This window comes from Lactuca virosa, chromosome 1, assembly GCF_052849685.1.
Source record: "Lactuca virosa cultivar CGN04683 chromosome 1, Lactuca_virosa_CGN04683_v6, whole genome shotgun sequence".
Lineage (NCBI taxonomy): Eukaryota > Viridiplantae > Streptophyta > Magnoliopsida > Asterales > Asteraceae > Lactuca > Lactuca virosa.
This window is the reverse complement of record NC_136426.1, coordinates 245314542-245326299: the sequence shown is the minus strand read 5'-3', so window position 1 is coordinate 245326299 and position 11758 is coordinate 245314542.

Below are 11758 nucleotides of genomic sequence, written 5' to 3'. Positions count from 1 at the left end.
AGGTCAATGCTCACACTGCAACTCATGTAGTTAAAAGAACCGAAAAAGCAGTTTCGGTCCTAAATCCCATCTTCCTCCACATCAACCGAAGCCGAATCCAGTCAAGGATATTAAAGGGAAGGGAATGTTAGTCTCGGACTCTGAAGAACAAGCAAAGAAGACGTCTGCTAACCCTAGGAAACAAAAGAAAGTTTTTGTTAAGAATCATAATAAAATTCCACAATCTGATTTAAACAAAATGAAAGCTAACAAAATTAAGGTTTTCACCATCAAAAGTTAAGAGGAAACCACTTTAATAAAACGAACATATTTGGTTGATCTTTCAATTGCTATTCCCTGTTTTGTACAAGGCTCACGTGGACCCAAGCAACTTTGGGTTCCTAAATCTGCTTAATTTTTTCAGGTTATCAGTGACGAGCAGTTCGGCGACGAATGATATATTGATAGTGGCTGCTCGCGTCACATGACAGGGAGACGGGAAAAGCTGAGGGAGTTCCGGGCTCTAAAAGATGATGAATGTGTCAAGTGTGGAAACAACTCATATGGCACAATAAAAGGCTATGTAATGATAATGAACATAGATTTTTCCATTCGAAAGGTTGCCTACGTGGAAGGATTGTAACATAATCTCATAAGTGTCTCGCAATTGGTTGTAGGGACTGGCCTGAAGGTCTCATGTGATGATGAAGGATCCGAGATCATTGAAAAGAAAAGTAAGACAGTTCTGTTGAAGTCCCAGCGTAAAGGCGAAATGTATCCATTAAATCTAAACCCGATACGAGGGAATCATGTTGTATGTCTTCTAACGAAAGCTCATTCTGATGAAAGCTGGCTATGGCATCGAAGACTCTCGCACCTTAACTTCAAAGACATCAACAAGCTGGTTCTTGGTGATCATGTGCGAGGACTGCCACTTCTAAAGTTTGACAAGGAACATTTGTGTGCTGCATGCGAAATGGGAAAGCAAAGCTAGAAGAGTCATCCCACACGTGTTAACACAAAGATCATCGAACCTCTTGAGCTTCTACACATCGATCTATGTGGTCCATCGGCCATAGAAAGTATTGGTGGTAATAAGTACATTCTTGTTATTATCGATGATTTTTAACGTTTCACTTGGGTTTTCTTTCTTTAACAGAAATCAGAGGCAACTCCACAACTCAAAAACTAGATAAAACAGGTGGAAGTAAAGCTGAGAAAGGTAGTGAAAAATGTCCGAAGTGACAATGGGTTAGAATTCAAAAACAACGACTTTGAAGAATTTACGGCCGAAAAGGGAGTAACTCACAACTTCTCCGCACCCTATACTCCGCAGCAAAATGGTGTCGTTGAAAGACGAAAACGTTCGTTGCGTGAAACCGCCCGAACCATGCTTAGCTTCGTTTCTCTACCTCTGTACTTCTGGGTTGATGCGATTTATGCCGCTTGCTATACCCAGAATCGAACCTTTCTCAATAAGCGATTTTCAATCACACCGTACAAAATTCTGAATAATCACAAGCCTAATGTTAAATTCTTCCATGTCTTCGGTTCCAGGTGTTTCATATTTAACTCGAAAGAGAATCGAAGCAAGTTTTATGTGAAGGCAGACGAAGGGATTTTTCTTGGCTACTCTCTTACCTCCAAGGCATATAGGGTTCTGAATAAAAGATCAATGAAGATAGAAGAAACCTATTATGTCACATTTGATGACAATTACGTGAAGAAACTTCAATCCAGCGAAAGTCCAATGGAGGAGATCTTTCCACAAACAGGTCAAGTCATGGCTCCTATATAAAATCTGTTTGAAGAGTACATGTTGCTCTTTGATGAACCGATGAATGCAATTCTCTCTGAAGCGAAAGCGGCTGATAACAAGGTTGACAACCTGAAGGAGATAATCATCGAAGTTATAAAAGCCATGGAAGGAGAACCTCAAGATCCTAGCGAACCTCAAGGTCCAAGCGAACCCACAAATGACCGCACCACTTTCGAGGGGGAGGGTTCGTCTACATCAAAGCGACTTGATTTGCCTTTCCAAGGGGAGAACCCATCTCCAACAATGAACCATGAAAGTCTAATCGAGGGGGAGAATTCTGAAACTGATGTTGAAATTGTTTCATCATTCGAGGGGAGAATGGTAATACGAATGATGACAACATTCAGTCAGAATTTGAAGAAGAAGTCAATGCCGAATTAGATCCTGCTTATGATCCTAACTACCCTCCTCTCACAAAATGGACAAAAGATCATCCGAAAACTCAAGTAATTGGTGAATCATCTGAGGGAGTTCTTACACGCTCTCAACTGAAAGCGAAGCAAATAGCTCTATTCTCCCAAGTGGAATTCTGCATGTTTAATTCGCTTGTGTCCAAGATTGAGCCGAAAACAGTTAACACTGCACTTGATCACTCTGATTGGGTACAGGCTATGCAATACGGACTCAATGAGTTTGAGCGAAACCGAGTCTGGAGACCGATTCCTACACCAAAGGATGCATCTGTGGTTGGATTAAAATGGGTATTCCAGAACAAGATGGACAAAGAAGGGAACGTGATACACAACAAGGAAAGGCTAATGGTTAAGGGATATTGTCAGGAAGAAGGTATAGATTATGAAGAAACCTTCGCTCCTGTAGCAAGGTTGGAATTAGTTCGGATCTTTCTGGCATACACTGCTCACAAGAATTTTGAAGTTTTTCAAATGGACGTCAAGTGTGCATTCTTTAATGGAGAACTAGAAGAGACTGTATATGTGGAGTAACCACCAGGTTTTGTGAACGAGAAGTATCAAGATCATTGCTATATTCTGTACAAAGCGGTTTATGGTCTAAAGCAAGCTCCTAGAGCCTGGTATGAAACATTAACTCGCTCTCTTAAAACGTCAAAATTCAAACAAGGTTCGGTTGACCCAACCTTCTTTCGCAAGAAAGAGGGTAACCATTTAATGATCGTCCAAATCTATGTCGATGACATCATCTTTGGTTCTACGAATCCTAGCTTAACGGTTGAATTCCGGAAGTTGATGGAGACTAAATTTGAGATGAGCTCAATGGGTGCGATTAACTTTTTTCTTGGACTGAACATAAGACAGGGACCAGAACGCATATTCATTAATCAGGAGGCTTACACGAAGACTCTACTGGCGAAGTTCGGTATGATGGGAGATTATAAAGTAAAGGTTCCAATGGCATTCGGAACGAAGCTAACACCATCTCTGGAGAAACCAACTGCTGATATGACCCTCTATCGTCAAATGATAGGGTCTCTAATGTATCTAACAGCTAGTAGACAAGATATTATGTTTTATGTCTGTTATTGTGCCAGGTTCCAAGCTAATCCACGTGAACCTCATATGGTGGCTATGAAAAATATCTTCAGAGATTTGAAGCGAACCTCGTCTCTTGGTCTTTGGTACCCTGCAAAATCAGGCTTCTTTGTTCAAGCATTCTACGATGCCGATCTTGGAGGATGTGGTCTAGACCGAAAGAGCACAACTGGCGGGTGTCAATTCCTTGATCGAAAACTCGTTAGCTGCCAATCTAAGAAACAAACGTGTGTGTCTCTTTCTACGGCCGAAGCTGAATACATCGCTGCAGCGTCTTGCACTTCACAGGTCATATGGATACAAAGTCAACTTAGAGACTATGGCCTAAACATGAAGAAAATTCCCCTCTATTGTGACTCAGAAAGCGCTATTCGGATATTTCACAACCCAGTGCAACACTCAAAAACAAAACATATAGCACTGAGATACCACTTCATCAAGGATCACATAGAAGATGGTAACGTTGAAATCCACTTTGTTCGATCGGCTGATCAATTAGCGGACATCTTAACGAAGGCCTTACCAGAAGCAAGTTTTAATAAAATACTCCAAGGCTTAGGAATGATGAAAGAAGAATCAGTACCGAAACCACTTTCGCCTCATTAAAATTGGTCAAGTGAAATAGAGCGAACGCTCGGTCTATTTCGGTTCCAGATTTTTCGGGAACCGAACGCTCGGTAAATTTCGCTTCATTACTTCTAAGGTAAAATTTCGGTTGTATATTTTGTACACTATGTATATCTTTTCTCAAATTCATTTTATGGTTTTCATTTCTTTTCATAAAATCCAAAAATATTTTCTTTTCTGTTTTTATTTCTTTTCAATTATAAAATCCAAAAATATTTTCTTTTTCTGTTTTTATTGTTATTTTTCAGAAAAATCAAAATGATCAAAAATATTCTTTTTTGTGTTTAGTTTTAATTTATTTTCTTTTTCAAAATAAAATCAAAATACCAAAAATATCACACTGAAAGGACTCATGGACGACTTCCAATGATGAAGCTGGGACAAGTATAACTGTCTTTATCTTTGTAATAGCTAAGTGTCCCTAGAAGCATGCTGCTGCATGTTGTCCTAAGCCTCGACGACTCTAAGTGAAGCCTTATTGATTCAATATATACAAATTGTTTCTTCCCAATGAGGCTGCTAAAATCACTCAAGTCATGAGCTACCTTACTCTTCTCATATTGAGTTAAGAGTTTTCTGCTCGGTCCTTACTTTATAGCAGAGGTACTTTCGGTTCTTTAACCACCTTCGCACTTTTCTCCATCACATTTCGGTTCATAAACGTAACCCCTGAGACTCTCAGAATTTACCACTGAGGTTTACGGTTACACAACATCTGTGTTCATGATAAGAGTTTCGTTTCACCACGTACTATGTGAAACCCAAAATCCAACACCTACAATGAATTGATGGTGAGCAATCACACGTTCTAGTTTTCACCCAAGTATTAACAAAACCACTTTAGTGGGAGGTACCAAGAAATCTCTTTTTATTTTTTGAGCGATCTTTATGAAATTTTCTAACACCAAGACTTTTCTGCCCAAAAGATCCAGTTTATTTTTGTTTTTAAGATTTCTACCATATCACCAAGTCACTGAAAATTGATCAAACCTACTTGTTTTATAGGCTACACCGGTCTCACAAGTACTTCATCCAACTTTTGGTCTTATATCAAGTTTCGTAGTTTGATTGAAGCGAAAGCCACCCTAATAACCTTATACTGAAAAGATGCCTTTAAATGCTTCTTCATAAGCATTTGATCGTATTTTAATGGGAAACCACACATACACTTCTAAGTCTCTCTTGACTTTGAAGGAAGAGATTCGTGCCCGGGATCCACATTTTTGTGTCTTAATTGACATCACTTATATCCCACAAATACTTTGTTTTATTTCTTTTTCTTTGGAACACTCTTGCACGAAGATCTTTATGATTTTCCACAAGTCGTAATCATGGTACTAATGGCTATTTCTCAGATCTATAGTTTCGGTTCAATACGATATGATGTTAGACTATGTTTGGAAGCGAAGGCTAGTCAATACCAATGAAAGCGAAAGGGTGAGTCCACATTTCAAAGGGAATCTGAACAATTTTAAAATTAAAGAGGCGGTGAATGGATAAGAATCTAAAAGGCGCGTGAATTTGAACTGTTTCCTCTTCTCATGCCGCCTGACACGACTGACACACTTTTCGGGGTAACAGTTATCAAATCACGCTTTTTCAGGCGTCACTTTAGAAGATCGTGCAATCATCACTCCGGATTTTTCTCTCTCATGGTAATCGTATAAAGGGTTTTCTCACCTCACTTTTACCTCTTTACCACTTACAAAATCCTCTTGAGCATTAAACGGCGATTTCTCTTTACTATTCATCTTCTTCACTTCAAGCTTCAACAATGGCTGACTCATCCTCTGTTCAAGAACAAAGCGCACAGTCCTCGCTTCTCATCATCAAGCCGAATCAAAACCTGATCATCGAACTCTCTCCTTTTCAGTATGATCCTTACATGCTTCAGGTGGTTGAATGCCTCAAATATTCACCACTCGTGATTGCTCTCACCAAGGTTGAATCTGTTTCAATGTCTCTCTTGTCTCAAATTTATTCATCGGCTTCATACGACAAAGCTAAGGAAAGGATTTTCTTTGAGATTTTTGATCAAAAGACTTCGATTTAAAAGGTTAGGTTTTGCTCATTGCTAAGGATAATCATCAACGACTCCATGATCAACCCATAATCGATTAGCACCACTCAGCTTTTCACCATGTTTTACGATATGGGGTACACCGAAGTTCTTACAACAGTGACAAAATTCAACAAGTCATGCCTTCCTCCACAATGGAATGGTCTATTTACTCTTCTTTTCAAGGGCTTATCGGAGAGGGTTGTAGGGTCTGACGGGGCAAGCAAAGCACTTATGACTCTCCTCTATGGTCTTTACCATGGGATCAACATGGACTATGGGTCTATTCTCTGGACTCAACTGGTACAAAGCCTAAACTCAGCTTCTCGTTATTCCGAAATCTCATGTGACAGGTTTTGGACCTTAGTTACTCAATGGGCAATGGATAAATTTCACATTCCAATAATGGAAGACTCTTTGATGTCATCAATCGCCACTTTTCACACGACAAAGATTATTGTCGCCAATCCACCCAAATTTCTGTTCATCGATTCAATTCCTGAGACTATGAACAACTATGTTTCTGGAGAAAGCAAGCTCACTAGTGAATACAAGAAGGTTCCTGCTACGGGACCGAGGCAGCTAACCCCTGAAATGCAAAGATCACTCGATGTCGTTGATAAACAAGCGAAACGAGGGAAGAAGGTTGATCAACAAAAAAGCGAGAAGGAAGGACCATCATCTAAAGCTGCTACACCTAAAAAGCGAAAGTCAGAACAAACAGCTACTTCCGCTCCTAAGAAGCGAAAGATCAAGAAGAAGACGCCCAAGCCAAAGGCTCATTCTTCAAGTGATTCAGACTATGTTACCTCTGACCAACAACCCCAACGAGAGTCAAGCGATAGTGAACATTCTCAACATGAGAGTTTTCTCCGAGGAGCTTCGCCTCCAACTTCACCAGCTCATTAGGTTAACTGAAACTTACCTCCTTCCTCTCATACTCACTCTGTTCCTATCATAATTGCTAAATGCCCTCCTCCAATCTCTTCTCCAACTGCAACTTCTATACCAATGCCAACCCCCCTATTCACCGAAATTACCACCACCACCACTACTACAACCGAACCTCAAGTTTGTGTCAACGTATCTGATACGGGGGCACCTACTTCAGGGACTGAAACCCTGATTACCTCTAAACCTCTATCTCCACCTATCTCAAACGAATCTGACACCATTCTCGGTAAGGAGGATGTTGACTTGGATTCCTTCTATTATAGCCCCTACAGAGTTCAGAGCGATGATGATGATGATAATTATGATGCTCCTTTAACGAAACGGTATTTAAAGGATCTTAACGAGAAACTTGACAAGCTGATTTCCTCTTCATCTTCCACTCCAAGCGAGACTTACTCAGAGACTCCAACAAGCAAACCTATTCAAATCTCTTCACAACCGAAAGTCACCACTGAACCGAAGGTTAATGAAGCTTCGGATTCTAGTGTGAAGGACAAAAGCAAAAAGATAATCGAGGATATTGATGAGGAAGAAACCGAAGAAGATGCTCTCAAAAGAAAGCAACGTGACCAAGAGCTTAATGAAAATCTTCGCATCGCAAGAGAAGAAGAAGAGAGGGAAAGAAAACGAAAAGAAGCTCACGACGCATTGGAAAGTAGAAAAACTCTATTTCCTTTGTGGTCATTGGAGAAACTCTTAAAAGAAGCAATCGAGTCTCCTACCACTCATTGGCTTGAACCGGTCATCTCGTTTGATCGTGAGAATTCGAGAGACTCTCAGTTCGACATGCCTATCACCCGAAAGGCATTTGTGTTTCATTGCTTTGAGCCAATCGCCACTATTCCCTCTCCTGACCCGAAGGTTGACCACAGATTAATTGACTACTATCTCGCATTCTCTCAACCACAATACTTGACCTGAAGCGCACAAAAGATCACAACGGTCAAGGTATTGAAAGCAACTTCAACGGGGAATTTTATAAATGTGAAGTTCAGGGTGACCCGAGGCTCTGAAAACTCGATGTTGGGTTTTGAGCATTCTAACACTCCTATGGTGTACATGCAACCCTATAAACCTTGGATCTATGTTTTCTCTATTATACATCCACATATTAACTATTCCAAGGTTTCATCCTAACTAGCATATTATGAAGCACCTATACTACAAAGTTCTAGTTAGATGACATACCTTTTGATGTAGCTTGATGTCTTCAAGCTTTAAGAGCTTAGCCCCAATAGTGTGGAAGCCTCAAATGGAATCACAAATCACCAAAACACCTTGGAAGAACTTGAGAGAATATGTATGCACACTAAAATCGGCCCACTTTTATTTTCACACACTTGTGCCAATTTTGTGAGCCAAGGACCCCTTTATATATTATGGAGGATTAGGGTTACATCCATGTAAACCCTAATACCCATGACCTTTCATTTACATAGGATCCATGGGTTAAAAGCTCCATGGACCATCCATGAAAGCTTAGCCAACCTAAATGAACTTGGCCCATTCCATATATATAAGAGTCCATATTTAATTAGTTCTTTTTGATCACTTAATTAATTCTAAATTAATTCTTGATCAATAATAATTAAATAATATGATTCCATATTAATATATTAGAACTTATAATATATTAATATAAATCATAAATATACTATTCTCAAAAGACTATCCATATAAATTGTGCCGGTGAAGTGCAACCCAAATGGACCATGACGGGTCGGGTCAAGTACATACCAAATATAGTTATGGACTTAGACATTAATCCAACAGTCTCCCACTTGGATAAGTCTAAAACTATTATTGAGTATGACTTCAAAACCTAACTGGCAATCGTAGCTCTTAAAGCCGCTGTCGAACTCTGACCTTGTCAATGACTTGTCCATTAGATAAGGGATCATATATTCCTCCATTCTAGATATCATATGGAATGAGACATGGATTATAATCATTCTCTCTGTCTATTTGTTGTTTCCAGATTTTTGATTTATGATGACTGACTGATTGAACAAATCAAATCAGTCCTGGCTTGGCCAAGCACTCACATGTGTCATCACTAAATCATCGAGGGGTCCACAGATATCGCTTTTATCCCGAAGGTAAAAGGAATGGATAAACTTCGACTCATATGGCTTGTTCTACTACTTGTTGAATCATACACAAAGGCACGTTTTATAACATCGAGTTACCAAATGCGTTTTCGTGCAATCAATGTATAACCAACTCATAGTAACAAACTCATATCTCTAGGTTTGAAGAATATAAGATATTATCGTCTCATGATCACTCGTGATAAAATCCATGAAGTGATTCAAATGAGCGCGGGTTGAATCCAATACTCAGAACTTATGAGCACTCATGAGTGTTGTAGCACCACTTTGTCCACCAACTTGGACCTCTACAAACCAACCCATGACAGTCTTGATTCATATCTACTTCCAACATATGACCGACTGTGTATGGTTTGAATAACTTAATCATTCAGGAAGAGCGGCTTAGTTATTCTGGAAGTCAAAACATGCAAAGTGAAACACAAGAATAAATGAATCAAATATGGTATCAAACCCTATGAATATAAATAAACACTTTTATTTATCACCATACTGATTACTCATTATTTATTGTTTCGGTTTTATTAACTTTATACTTGCATTAAAAACACTAGTTGTCCCATGCTCCAAGCATGTACACTATGTTTTTATTAAACAATAGCTTTGCCATACACCAAGTATGCACTCTATGTATGTCTATGATCCTTACTTTGTGAAATAAACCAATTGAACATAATTTCAATGATTCTAATTTCACACTCCCAAATCCTTATCGAAAAATGTGAGAATTTCAAATTCCTATCATTTATCGAAATCTGTTTAGATTTTAAACTTATATGCACTGACCTTCCTGTAATGAATATGTACAAAGTCACAAAGACTTGTCAACAGTCATTATAAGGTATTCCAATGGAGATCAACTCCATGGAAACTAAGTCTCATATTCAAAGTACATTGCTTTGGACATGCTTCTTGCATTAAGTTTTCTAATCTTACACAGATAACTTCCACCTATGGAGACAACTCCATATTCTCATTTTGACTATCACTTCCGAATAAGAGATGCCTCTTTTCAGAATATGTCAATATGGTCCTTCCAAAATTAGCACTATACTTCCAACTGTCCCTGAGCAACCAATCTTTGGTAAACCGCAGATTGTCCTCGACAATTGCTTAATCATTTTAGTCATATCCAATTCTAGACCTTTTCCCTTCTTAATGCCTCTGGGCATTTGGAAAAATTTAGAAATGACAAATATTATAGCACATGCAATCGATCCTGTACCCAAAGCAAATGGTACACGATTCATGATGTCTCACATAAAGACATGATTCTAGACCAGTCTTTTGCTACAATATTTTTATTTGCCATGTTTTCAAATTTGACTATGAAGAGGGATGCCGTAATCATAATCGAATTTTGAGAACACAATATATAGAATTTCCTTAAGTTGAACCAATCCAACATGAAATTCATATATATATATTCTTGACTAAAGATGATTAAGGTCTCAATCTAAGCCTTTAGAACTAAAATGAAGTATATCCTCTCCCTTAATTATAGCAAAACAACTTTTTCAATCCCTGCATCCTCACGAATTGAAACTTTTGTTTTCTATAATTAACATTGCTAACTTGCAATACTAACAATAATTATCATGCTCCCACAAACATGATGATTATTAGCATAACACTTATGCTCCCACTAGCTTTGACATGTACTCAGAAATCAGCTGGACTTCTAGAAATCAATACTTTATTGACTTTCTTACCAAAGTTCAGATTTCTGATACGTGATGCTTTGATAAAACTTTATCAAAATCATACACCTTTCCTTAGATAGCATGCATGTGTGTCTAAACAATTTCAGAACTATGAAAAGGGATGTCGTAATCATAGTCTCAATTGTTTAGACCTTTTGCCATCTGCTTCAAATCTACTTGGTGGAAGTGTTTCCTCACCATCATTTTCATGAATCGGAGAGAAACCTTATGACCCTTAGATTTTATGGTGTATGTGTTCTTATCTATGTGAATCGTCAAAACCATAGTCACAAGACAAGGATAATGACAAATCCAAACTCATATGGACTGAACTTATGCAATCTTAACTTCTTGCCACCTGGCAGTACAGGGTCTACCATTGCTTCCAAGTTTTTATGCAACCAATTAAGAACTTTCAGAACTCCTATGCAAAGCCAACTTTAACTGGAATGGGCACAGAATATGTCAACACGATAGGTTATAAACCTCAAGTCGTGTGCTAGTGAAGAACCTCAGGTTTTATTCTTGATTAGTTCTTGAAATTCTTTTTAGGATCTTTAAGACTCCCACTATCCTCTTGACATATAAGACTATCTTGCCAAATATTCAAGAGATAGTGCGGATTCTTTATCAAGACAAACACTTCACACAATTGGCCTTAGTTGGTCTTTGTTTTATCCAAAACATCACAACTTACCAATTTCAAATGTACAAGAGTAGGACACGTTTACTCTTACATTTGACAAGTGTTTTAAACCTTTCTTTAAGATATGTCACTCAAGTTACAATCTTGGAGTATGACTCTAAGAATTGTTTTGGAACGAAGTATGACTCATCTTCCTCATCTAACCATTTCAACAATTCATGACTCCTCTTCTTAGTCATAAGAATGCACTAAGATGACCTTTAGAGGACTAATTGTGATATGATTTCTAAATCATTAAGATGATCACAAACATGATACTAAAGTACTCTCCTATATTTTCAGATTTGAGAAA